This window comes from Mesocricetus auratus, unplaced genomic scaffold (genome assembly GCF_017639785.1).
Source record: "Mesocricetus auratus isolate SY011 unplaced genomic scaffold, BCM_Maur_2.0 Super-Scaffold_100009, whole genome shotgun sequence".
NCBI classification, from domain to species: Eukaryota; Metazoa; Chordata; class Mammalia; order Rodentia; family Cricetidae; genus Mesocricetus; species Mesocricetus auratus.
In genome coordinates, this window is record NW_024429193.1 from 73,416,320 (window position 1) to 73,428,205 (window position 11,886).

General features: G+C 39.7%; 1 long non-coding RNA gene across 1 annotated transcript in view; it reads left to right on the forward strand.

Annotated features, from left to right (window-relative positions):
* The window catches only part of LOC121142462, a 57,006-nt gene extending 45,513 nt beyond the window's left edge, over positions 1 to 11,493 (forward strand). Inside the window, exon 6 of the long non-coding RNA XR_005879507.1 lies at positions 11,301 to 11,493. This is a non-coding gene — a long non-coding RNA (uncharacterized LOC121142462). The remainder of the gene's footprint in view (positions 1 to 11,300) is intronic.
* Positions 11,494 to 11,886: the final 393 nt, after the last annotated feature.

The following is an 11,886-nucleotide window of genomic DNA, read 5'->3' on the forward strand; positions in this document are numbered from 1 at the left end:
ACTAACTAGACCCAACCTTCTGTTTGGTTATCCCAGACTGAGTGACGCCAGGGAAGAGGAATTCTCAACTACAGCCCACTCTTCTCTTCTGTGCCACTAATATGGAGGACAGTGACTGAGAAATGTATGCAAAGATCATATGCCTTAGCTTCTACAACAGAAGACATCCCTTCCTCCAAACATATAAACAAACTATCAAAGCCTGTTTACATCAATTAATATATCTATAACACAAACCTTTTACCCAAGACTAAAGGGAGTATTTCAGAAGTTAATTAGAATTACCAGAGGACCAGGATGTCTGTTGAGACATAGTGTCTTCTATATATGACAGGGAATTTTACCCATGAAATCTAAATAATAGAGTCACTTGAACAAGACAGTGACAATACCTGTTGAAATATCAAATTGCAGAGGGGAAATCTCATAACCTGTCACCCCTAGGTGAAGAGCCACAGATAATTAATGGCTGCTGAGAGGAGACATGGTCTTTTCAAGAGACTACCACCCCTGATAGATTATTCAATCCTAAGTTGTCAACCATAAACACAGATATGAGCAATATTGAATGGACTCAGTATGGTGTCCTTAGGTATACATGTGTATAGACACACACACTATTGTTGGTTTGGTAAAATGGGGGAGAACTTATGTGAACCAGCTACGGCTAGTAAAACTGATGTGAACTGGCATGTATTACTAATAAAACCCTCTCAGAAAATCAGCGTCAGAAATAAACTTGCCAGTTTCATCTACAACATCTCAAAAACAGCAATTCCCATCATAAGGTCTGTTTTCATAAGAAGAAAATAAAAATGTTTCTTTAGGAGACTCTATATTCTATCTTTGAGCTTATGCTTTTTTATTTCGAAAAGAGATTCTTGGTTCATATAGTACATCCTGACCACAATTGCCCCTCCCTCTACTTCTCCAAGATCCACCACCTAGCGCCTCTTCTCCTGAAGAGCCACTACCCATTATTTCCAGAAAAGATCAGGTCTCCAAAACCACCAAGTAGCACAATGAGTAAACACAGAGAGTATAGTGTGAACAATACTGTTCCTTTTACTTTGACTAGAGGATGACAGGTCAATAGTTTAGCTACACTAAATAAAAGGCCCACTCTTACTCTGACACTGAGAAGTTACTTTGTCTTTGTGGATATGGTTCACACTCCTTTTTTTTTATTTTGTTGCAGATCATCATTGCAAAGTTCTACTCAAAGGAGTTAGAAAATTGCCTCTTAAGTGTTTTTCAAACCACAAGAGATTATGGGAGGGTCTTGTCTTAACAAAATGAGGCTGTTTGGAAGTGCGTTTTCATGTAGGCATGTCCAACCTGAAGCTCAAAATCTGCTTCTTGCTGAATACAGCTGTTGCCAGAAGGAAGACCCATGCACCCACAAACCTCTACACTATCTGTATTATCAAGACCAGGGTAAATCCTTTTTAGGCCCTTAAGCTAATACAGATAGCTTATCTCCAGAAACCATCTTGGAAGAAATGACATGTACCCCAAGTTGAGTTTTGTTGTTATTATGCTCCTTGTGCATGCACCAGGGACTGTATTATACCAGGAAACAGTTTTTCCAACTATATTGTGTTTAAATGACTGACAATAAACTGCCAGCATCAGACTCCCTGAAGTCAGTCTGAACAGAAATTTCCTTCTCTCCTCTTCTGGCTTTGTTTATGCCTGCATCTGCAGGGCCCTCCTCTGACAGCTATCAATATGGGCCAACACAAAACTGTAAATGGAAACTTAACTTAAAACACCATGAGATTTTTCTTGTGAGGTTTTTCATAACTCAATTGCACAGTTATCAAGCACAAACTTTTTAGATGATTACTCTGTATTGAAATTTCAAAAGCTTTGCTGCACATGAAGAAATATAACTATGTGACTTTGGGTTTTATTTGGAGTTTAGCCTACTTGTAAGACTCACAAGAGCTTTCTACTTTGCTAAGTAACAGGTGATGCTTATTTTGATGTTTATCATATCCTTGAATGACAACTTTAGTCTGTGATGCTGTGCACTGCATCCTGCTGATTTTGGAGATCCTAGACAACTCTGTAGGGCTGATCAAACTGTCTTAGATAGCCTTGGACATGCAGCTTTATTAAAGCAGGGAACAGATTCATATAATTACTATATTTCATTTCTAGTCTGAATGAAAAAATATATTTATTAAAACTAGTAATCTGTCAGTCTTAATTTCTGTGAATTTAAATATCCTAGCATTATTCTCCACAAAAGAAGATAATTTCTTTTTAATAAACTTTACATCAAATATGACATCACTGAAACATTTCTGTTACCTAATTCCTGCCCTCCATAGTGTATTTTCATAGAATTTGCAAAACATTTTTCCCAAGTCAGGGTTTCTCTGTGTAGTAGACCTGGCTCTCCTGCATTTTCTTAGTTAGACCAAGCTAGCCTGGAATTCTCAGAGATCCACTTGCCTCTGCTTCACAAGTGTTGAGATTAAAGGCATGTGCCACCACTGCCCAGAGCAAGGCATTTTAAAAAAACATAGAAACTGTACATTCTCCTTTTTGTTTCTGAGGGTTTTTGTGCAATGTCAGAAATTAACATCTTCGTCTGTCTGTTGAAGAAATATCAACTGATATAATTCTTCTCAATACAGCTTTTTTCAATATGTGTATATTACTGATATATACATCTACTTCATTATTACCTATATACAGGAGATTCCCTATGTTTCATTGGAATATTAATACTTATTATTTAAAATTTAGTATTTTCAGAAAAGTAAATATAGTATTTTCTGTAAATAAAGCTATAAAGTATGCAACAATTTTGTCTCAGATGGAGTCTAATAACAGATAATGTAGGATGTAGGATAATATATTGATGCTACATTAGTAAAAAATATTATTTTAGTTAGTGTTCTATTTGATACTATTGAAAAATTGGTATAGGTGAGAAACTGACTGATCATTCCAAATTGTTTAGTACTTTACGGTGATGAACAGGCAAGCAAGACCATCCCTTTGGACTGACTTAAGAGAGTGCGCACAGAACTTACCAGCAAGTCATGTTATCATGAATTCATGTGACTGAGTGTAACTTAATATTGAACTTAATTAGTAATTTGTAGAACCTCTTCACTACTTTATATGAATGAGCAGCAAATGATTTCTTACAGGAAGACACATTTGGAGGTAATATGATCTATTGTAACTATAAATTCTACCCCTGTGTTTTCAGTTTAGTGGAAATGGGTGGTGCATTGTGATTTATGATGTTCTATATTCCTTGATATTTTTATAGGAAAATAGGTAATAGTAGTGTAACACGATAAATAAAAGACACAGAGACAGGGATTGGTGTTCAAGCTAAAGATCAGAGAAGCAAAGCAGCCAAACCGGTAGATCTTACCTCTACCCTGCTGAAATGGCAATCTGGTCTCCAGAAATCCTCAGAGTCAAAAGCTCTCAGATTCTGTCTCCTCTTCCATTCTCTGCCCAGCCATATCACTACTCTTTCTACCTCCCTCGTGGTAGAATTAAAGGTGTGTGAGATCACCTTTGTATGAGCCGTTTCTTTTAGAACTGGATCAATTTCGTGTAGTCAACACAGCCTTGAACTAACAGGGTTCCATCTGCCTTTTAATCCTGATTCCCATGATTAAAGATGTGTACCACCACTGCATAGCTGTGCGGCCCCTGGGATTAAAGGTGTATATCACCACTGTCTGGCGTCTATAGTTTGTGGCTGACTTTGCTTTCTGAATCCTCAGGCAAACTTTAATAAATCATAAATAATATATAACCACATTGTAGTATGAATACTAAAAACACAGAGACAGATACTGGGGTTCAGGCTGAAGATCAGAAAAACAAAGCAGCCAGCCGCTAGGGAGTTCTTACTTCTATCAAGGCTGCAATAATCCTATCCTCTGCGATGCTGGAAACTGAATGCCAGAATATTGAGTCCCTTTGCTCTGTCATATATACTTCTCTTTGTGCTGGCATTAAAGGCGCAGGATCCCAAGTGCTGAGGTCACCTTTGTGTGAGTTTTGTTTCTTTTTCAGACTGATTCACTCTTGTGTAGCCCTGGGTGGCCTTGAGCTCACAGAGATCTATGTACCACCATAACCCAGCTTCTATCGCTAACTAGTGTGGCTGCTGTGATTAAAAATTTGTACCACCATTGCTAGTCCTCTAAGGCTGTGGCTGGCTTTGTATTCTGACCCTTCAAGCAAGTTTTATTAGATCATAAGCAACGTATCACCTAAACAATATAGTATCACATGTAGTATGCATGACCTCCAGTATGCCGGAAGGGTGTATGGTACAACACACACACACACACACACACACACACACACACACACACACACACACACACACACACGCACACACACACGCGTGCGCGCGCACGCGTGCACACACAAGATGATAAATGAATTACAATATTCTTGCCTTCCTTTTTCTCCCTTCAAACCCTCCCATAAGCCCCTCCAAGCTCTCTTTTGAATTTAAGACCTCTTTAAAAATTATTTATTGTTACACATACAGAGAGACACATATAGAATATATTATGTCTATTATACCATATTTGATTATATTACATATTAATAAATAAATTAACACAAGCTACTCAGTCTGTATGTTACTTGTATATGTGTTTTTATGTTTGATCCTTTGGTATTAGACAAACAATTGGTGTGTTCTTCCCTGGGGAAGGCAGCCTCCCCTGCTCCCTTAGTTGCTTCTCATTCTTTGTGTAGGACTGAGTCTTCCCCTCTTTTCTCCATTTGCATGTTCATTAGTATTGTGTTGTTCAGCTCACATTTGGGTAATCATATTGGTGAAACTTTATGGGTGTAGCTTCTGTTATTACTATGAAACACAATCTCTGTTTTTCAGTTTTTAAACTTTTTTGATTTCATTTTACATTTTAACCAAAATTCTCCTTCCTACCCCTCTTGCATACCCTCGAGCCAACACCCTGTTCGCTCCTCATGGGCAAGGGCTCCCATGAAGAATCAACATAGTCTGGCTCCTTAGGTTGGGGCAGGGCTTGGTCCCTCTCCCGTGCATTAAGACTGAGCATGGTTTTCCACCATACACAATGGGCTTCAACAATCTAGCTCATGTACCAGGTTTGTATTGTGGTCCTACTGCTAGGATCTCTCTGATAGTCCAAGCTTCACAACTGTCTCCCACATACAGAAGGTCTAGTTCAGTCACCTGGAGTCTCCACAGTTGTAGGTCTAGAGTTCATGAGTTTCCAGGAGATTGGTTCAGCTGTCTCTGTAGATTTCTCCATCATGATCTTGACCTCCCTTGTTAATATATTCCTCCTCCCTCTCTTCAACTGGGTTCTACTGACCCCACCCCCCCAGCCCAACCCCATCCACTCCTTAAGGATAGTGAGGCCTTCCACAGGGGATCATCAAAGTCTGTCACATCATGGGGGGAGGGCCTATGCTCTCTTCCGTGTATCTGGACTTCAATAGTATCCCGGCATAGGGAATGGGCTCATAAAGTCCATTTGTGCACTAGGGATAAACACTGGCTCCACTGTTAGAGGTCCTATAGATTGCCGATGCCTCCTAGCTGGTACCCACATTCAGAGGGCTTGTTTTGGTCCAATGTTGGTTCCCCAGCTTTACCACTGAGGTCCTTGTGCTCTCACTAGGTCAGGTCAACTGTTTCTGTGGGTTTCTCCAGCATGGTCTTTGCTCCTCCCTCTCTACAAGTGGATTCTGGGAGTATGGCTCAGTGCTTAGCTGTGGGTGTCTGCTCTTGCTTTGATCAGTTACTGGATGAAGGCTCTAGGATGACAATTATGGTAGTCATTAATCTCATTATAGGTGAAGGCCTTCTAAGGCAGCCTCTCCACTACTAGCTCGATTCTTAGTTGAGGTCATACTTGTGGATCTCTGAACATTTACCTAGTGCCAGACCACTCTCCAAACCTATACTGGCTCCCTCTAGAGAGGCATCTCCTTTCTTGCTCTCCTCTATTCCTCCCCTGCCCTCAGTCTTCCTGATCCCTCTTGTTCTCTTCCCGCCTCTTCTCCCCTTCTCCTTTTCCTGTCTCCCTGTAACCCAGTCACAGAAAGCCAAGCATGGTATATACTCATTCATATGTGGATATTAGACATAGAGCAAAGGACTATCAGTCTCATGACTGTCTTTTACTACATTTTCAGTAGATTCTGATAGTCATGACAGTTTACAAGCATATGAACAATCTTTGAGGTAAAATCAAGATCAGTCTACTTCCTAAAAGTATGGTAGATGCTTGCTAAAAGGACTATGGAAATGCAGGGCAGGAGAATGTAAATACTCTGGGTACTCTTGTAGAAACAACCCCCAAAAGGTGTCCTGATTGAGGGGAGATTTCGATATTTATATGATTAGATTAAAGTGACTACTAGGAAACAAAGCTTCCTAAACACAGCAGCACCAATATGTATGAACTTACAGAGACTATGGCATCAACCCTGATGGGGTCCAAGAACTGGGTGTGGCAGTAGACATGAGCCCTAACCCCTAACACAGAAGCTATTACCAACTGCAATCTTCTCACAAATGAAGAATAAGTTTTTGCCAATGGAGTATTACTAGGTATACAAATGAGTGTTAAGGTCAAGCCCCATGCCCTGTAGAAAATGGCTAACACCAAACAAACTTAGTGTTTGGAAAGTTTTTTGTCTCATATATTTGTTGAGAATTGTTGTCTTTTTGTTGTTGTTTTGGCTGTCTTTATTTGTCCTTTGTGTATATATTATGGTTTCTAGTTTTGTGGTCTTATAGGACTTGAATGTGTGTCTCTGTGTCTGTGTATGGTTGTTGAACTTCTTCTTTAGTTCCTTTTCTTTTTTTGCTATACTTTATTTTTGTCTTTATTTAACTAATTTTATTATTATTATTAATTATTTATATGCCTCTTTGTATCCTAATGAGATAGAGAAAGGGTATGGATTTAAGTGGGTAGGAGGACCTGGGAGGAGTTGGGGAGAGAAATCATAACCATAATCAGAATATTTCATTTTTAAAAATCAATTCTTAAGGATAAGGTTAAGGGTAAGAATAAAAGTTAAAAGAGACTGCAAAAATCTATCATCATTTTTTTAAAAAAGTAACCATTGCAACTCAACTGTACTTACAGTTAGGACCCTACAAATATCAAAGCCCTTGACTTTTGTACCCAAATATCGTATGGAGTCTTTTCCCAGATTAACACCAATAAACAAAAATATTAGGAAAAGAAACTGTACCTTGATATTTAGATAACTTTAAATTTATCCCTGTGAAATTTAATTGGTGGAGAAGTTCAGACTAACTAGAGCATGAAGGTTTTGACTGGGTATATGTTCATGTTGATACCTATGGATCTATTTAGTATTTAGATTCTGGGAAGGTCTTGGTTGCTTTTATCCTCTAGTTCTGACTCCCATGAGGTTTTAGTTACCACATCTAGGGCTTTTCTCGCATTGTGGTTCGTTTGGGATAGTCAGTCCTAATGGATGTTGGTAAGAACCTCCTATTCTGCAGGTTAGTGGCAGGGAGCTTAGATTCCTCATCATCGGTTGACATGACACTTCAGTTCCCTGTTCTACAGGGTTACTGAGATTTATAGGGTGGATTTAAGCTTCTTCCAGCCAAGTCCATGTGCTGAAAGCTTGAGTCCCAGGTAGACACTGTAAGAATGTTGGAACATTAAGTGGCAGTATGAAGAATGGGATTCTGGAGTCACCGCCCTACACCTCTGTGGGATCCCAGTTTTTCCTTGCTTCCTGTCTTGAGGACTCCCTCAATGATGTATGACAATCATCAGAGACTGAAGAAAGTGATGCCACCCAATATTAAATTTGAACCTCCAGAAAAATAAGCTAAAACAAAGTCTGTTTGTTTTTTGATAAGCCTGTTGCAAGGTTTGTGTTGTGGTATTTATAAAGCTGACTAAAACAGCAAGTGCCCTCATAATACAACTACCACAAAGCAAGCAAGCTGACTGAGACAGCTGGCAAAAGCTGTACCACAAAAAATATACAGAGTAAGTCACATAAGGTTACAGAGCAGAGAATCTTTGAGTGTCATCTTCCAGGGTGGGGCCCCCAACAGGGCTGGAACTAGAAGCATGGAAGATGATCTCAAGGATGAGTGGTTACTTATGACATTTGTGCTTGGGATATAAAAGCTTTATCTTTAGTATGTCTTCCTAGTCTTCACATGGCCTGTGGGTTAGTTTGCTCTTCAGTGTCATTTCCTATTGTCCTAGGTCCTTTCACCCCAGTGTCTGTCTTGTTCTTAAACTCCCTTCCCTCTAAACATACTTTTATTGCCCTTAAAGGAATTCTCAGAGCCTTAAATGAATTCTGCTTTTGACTTTACAGATTTTTTTCCCTCTGTTTGGAAAGCCCTTCCTCACCTTCACCTGAGAGCCTCTACCGTAGTCACCACAGGAAGCTAGCATCAGTATGCCATGCCCAACCTTACTATTAGGTTATGAAGCATTTCGTTATGTAATAGTACCTCTCTTCTTATTGTTATTTTCATCACAGCCATATTATTCCAATATTTATGTTTGGAGTTAGCAATGTTAATTGACGGGGTAGTTATCTTACCTCTACAGTGCAGTTTAAGCTACAAATATCATAAATGAATCATCTACCTACTTGAAGTGCCGAGGGAAATGCCTCGTAAGCTATAGGCACTCAGTTGTTTCTTGGAAAGAAATAAACATAGCCATCCATAGGACAAATAATGATCATAAATTTGAGGTTGAGAGGAAAAAAAAATGAGACGGCTTACGAGGCCGATGTTTGCTACAGAGAAAGCAACTGAAGATGAGTCATAAAGGGACGCTGAATATCCGACTAACAAATTTGATAGAGCAAGGAGACAAAAAAGATAAAATGGAGGATCTAACTATACGAATTTTTCAATCAAGACCCAACTTTGAGGATCAAAACAATACTGTGCTAATTTCAAACCACTATTTCTAGGTTCCAAACACACCCTACTCACAAAGCCGCTCAGCAAACACCGCATGATGCCAACTGCGCCGATAGAGGGCGCCGGAGTCACGCTGAAGAAGAAATGGAATTTTCTTTTTTCCTTTTTTTCTCCTTTCGGCAGCTTTGCTTTGGAGTTAGCCCTCTGGCTTCTGCCGCATTATTCAGTCCATGATGTGGGTGTGTGGTGAGAACATGTGGTAGCTTTTTGTCCAGCCACGTATCCAGAGGACACAGTGACCTCATAGGCTCAGCTCAAGCCCTGTGACCGCCTTCAGAAGTTAGACTCCGAACATACTGACACTGAATGCTCCAGGCTTGGCGTCCTCAGCAGCACCCAGACTTCCTCTGTGGACTCGCCTATGGGCTGGATGCCGGCACCCTGCCGGCTGGCTCATTTCCTTCCTGTCTGCTGAGTGTGGACCAGCTTCAGCCCAGGAAACTCAGGAGTCCAGTCTGCCTTCCAGGAGATGCAACCACGCCTTCCTTAACAAGACTCAGGGTTAATCAAGTAGAGCTTTCTCCTGGTCGAGTTTGTCCTTGCTATGGGCAGAACTGATACTTTTCACCGCTTGATATTTCCTCTTTTTTTTTAAATTTTTAAAATTTATTTTACATATCAATCAGTTTCCCCTCCCTCTTCTCTTCCTATTCCCTTCCCCCACCTCATTTATAACCACCCCCCCAATCCACTTCTCAGAAAGAGTTAGGCCTCCCATGGGAGTCAACAAAACATGGTATATCAAGTTGAGGCATGATCAAGCTCCGCTCCCCTTCTCAAGGCTAAAAGAGGCAACTCCCTTCCCAATAGGGAATACGTTCCAAAAAGCCAACTCGTGCACCAGGGACAGATCCTGGTCCTATTTCTTTAATATAGAATTTCTTCAGTTAAATTTACACTGTTGTGTCTGTTTCCTAATGACATCAAGGATGAGACGTGCACTAATCATTTAAAGTAAAGAGCCTTTTTCATGGGGTCTTGCTTATATATCTCTGAATTGCGGAAAACTAAATAAACCTGGGGCCTCCCCTTGCAACGTGTATATAATATGGGAATGTGATTTAATAAGCAAGGAAACAAAGAGAAGGCATGTTACCAGAGTCACAATGACCCATTAGAAGAAAACTACAATGACAGTTCCTTCTGCCTCTATATTTGTTTTTTTTAATGAGTTTTCTTTGACTCTTTTTATTAATATTTATTTTTTAGATGTTTGTATTTTCTAACCAGAGAGAGAGAGAGAGAGAGAGAGAGAGAGAGAGAGAGAGAGAGAGAGAGAGAGAGAGAGGATGTGGATTTGGGTAGGACCAGAGGTAGGGAGGCTCAGGGAGAGGTTGGGATAAGGGAAATTATAATCAGAATATATTATATGAAAAAATTATTTTCAGTAAAGAATTGTCTGTGGTTAATAATGGGATATTGGAAGGAGTGAGCTGACCCAGTACAAAATCTCATTTCTGGGAATGCTAAGGGAAATAAAGAGAAGATAATATTGCACATAGGTCTGTCCTTTAGGGAAGTAGTTACAGTGGAGACTGAGATTTAGGGTTATCACCAGACAAGGACCCTGAAACCCATGCAAGAGACCAGTAGTCTGAGCCATCTATCTAGACTATGATCCACATATTAAGTATTTATAGCTCAGAGAAGGAATATACAGAGACATTGGGCCAGGGAGACTTCAAGCCGATAACTCTTGCTTACTAAATGTATGAGTTCTAGGGGATTCAATAGATAAGACTCACTTTTATAAAAATCACTGTTGTAAAAAGCACACAGCTAAACCACAGCTACTCACTTGAGACCATATATAATGTACAAGCAAGCACATATTGTTTCAAAAAGTATTCCTATAACAAGCATTGTTATTGTTACATCAACAATTTATGTATATGTTATATTGCAGCATATTATGCATATTTAATATCAATAATACTTTAGTAACTATTAACCCTGAGGAAGAAAGTTAGAGATTTGCTGCCACCATTTAGTCTCCAGACTCTTCCCACGTGTCATGCACAGCTCTAAATTCCAGGTTCCTCTGGGTAGGAGGTGAGAAACAAAGCTGGGTGATCCTGACTTCACTTGTGACTGATGTGAGCAGATGGCTAGCTTAGGAGGTTGTTTATCCACCTCTCTTTGGTGGTTACTGTATTGGCTTTCTCAGGACAAGGAGGGAACTGTTTTATCCTCTGTTTGTTTGTAGCAAAGAGTCTCTGGAGGAGTGATTTCTATCCTGTTCGGTTGAGATCCCATAGCCACAGAGCTCTCATGATGGTGTTCTGCTTTTTTTTTCTAGATGCCCTGACCCTGTGAAAACAAGGTGGACACAGCCAAATTCTCCAGTCAGAATGGTCCTGACCTGTGATGACTGTAGAAGCCCTAAGGTTCTCTGGCTCATTTTCAGGACTACTTTTCTACAGTTCATTCATTCATTCATTCATTCACTTATTTTTAATGATGCAAAGAATTAAACTTAAGGCCTCATGCAACTGGACAAGTACACTGTTTTCTTTAGAAATTAATTAATCATATTTCCTGGCTTCTTCTGAGCTGACTGTATCCTCATAATTTATTTATCAAATGTAGCTACTTAGTCACAGCCCAGTGCTTTCACTTTTTGCAATATGAACCGGCTGAGGGTTTTCGACTTTTCTAAATTTCTCTTCCTCGCTTAACAAACCTGTTTTAAGCAACTTCTCCATTCCAATGAGCCTTTAGTATTCAGCATTCAATACAAGCCAAGCTTCATCTTCAAAAGTTTCCTTAGATACATCTTTAATTAAATATTCAGTTCCATGGATCTGAAAATCTACCTTGTACGAAGTACTAGAATATCAAAGTTGTAACTGTATCATAAGGATTGCCACTCCTCCAGTGTCTAA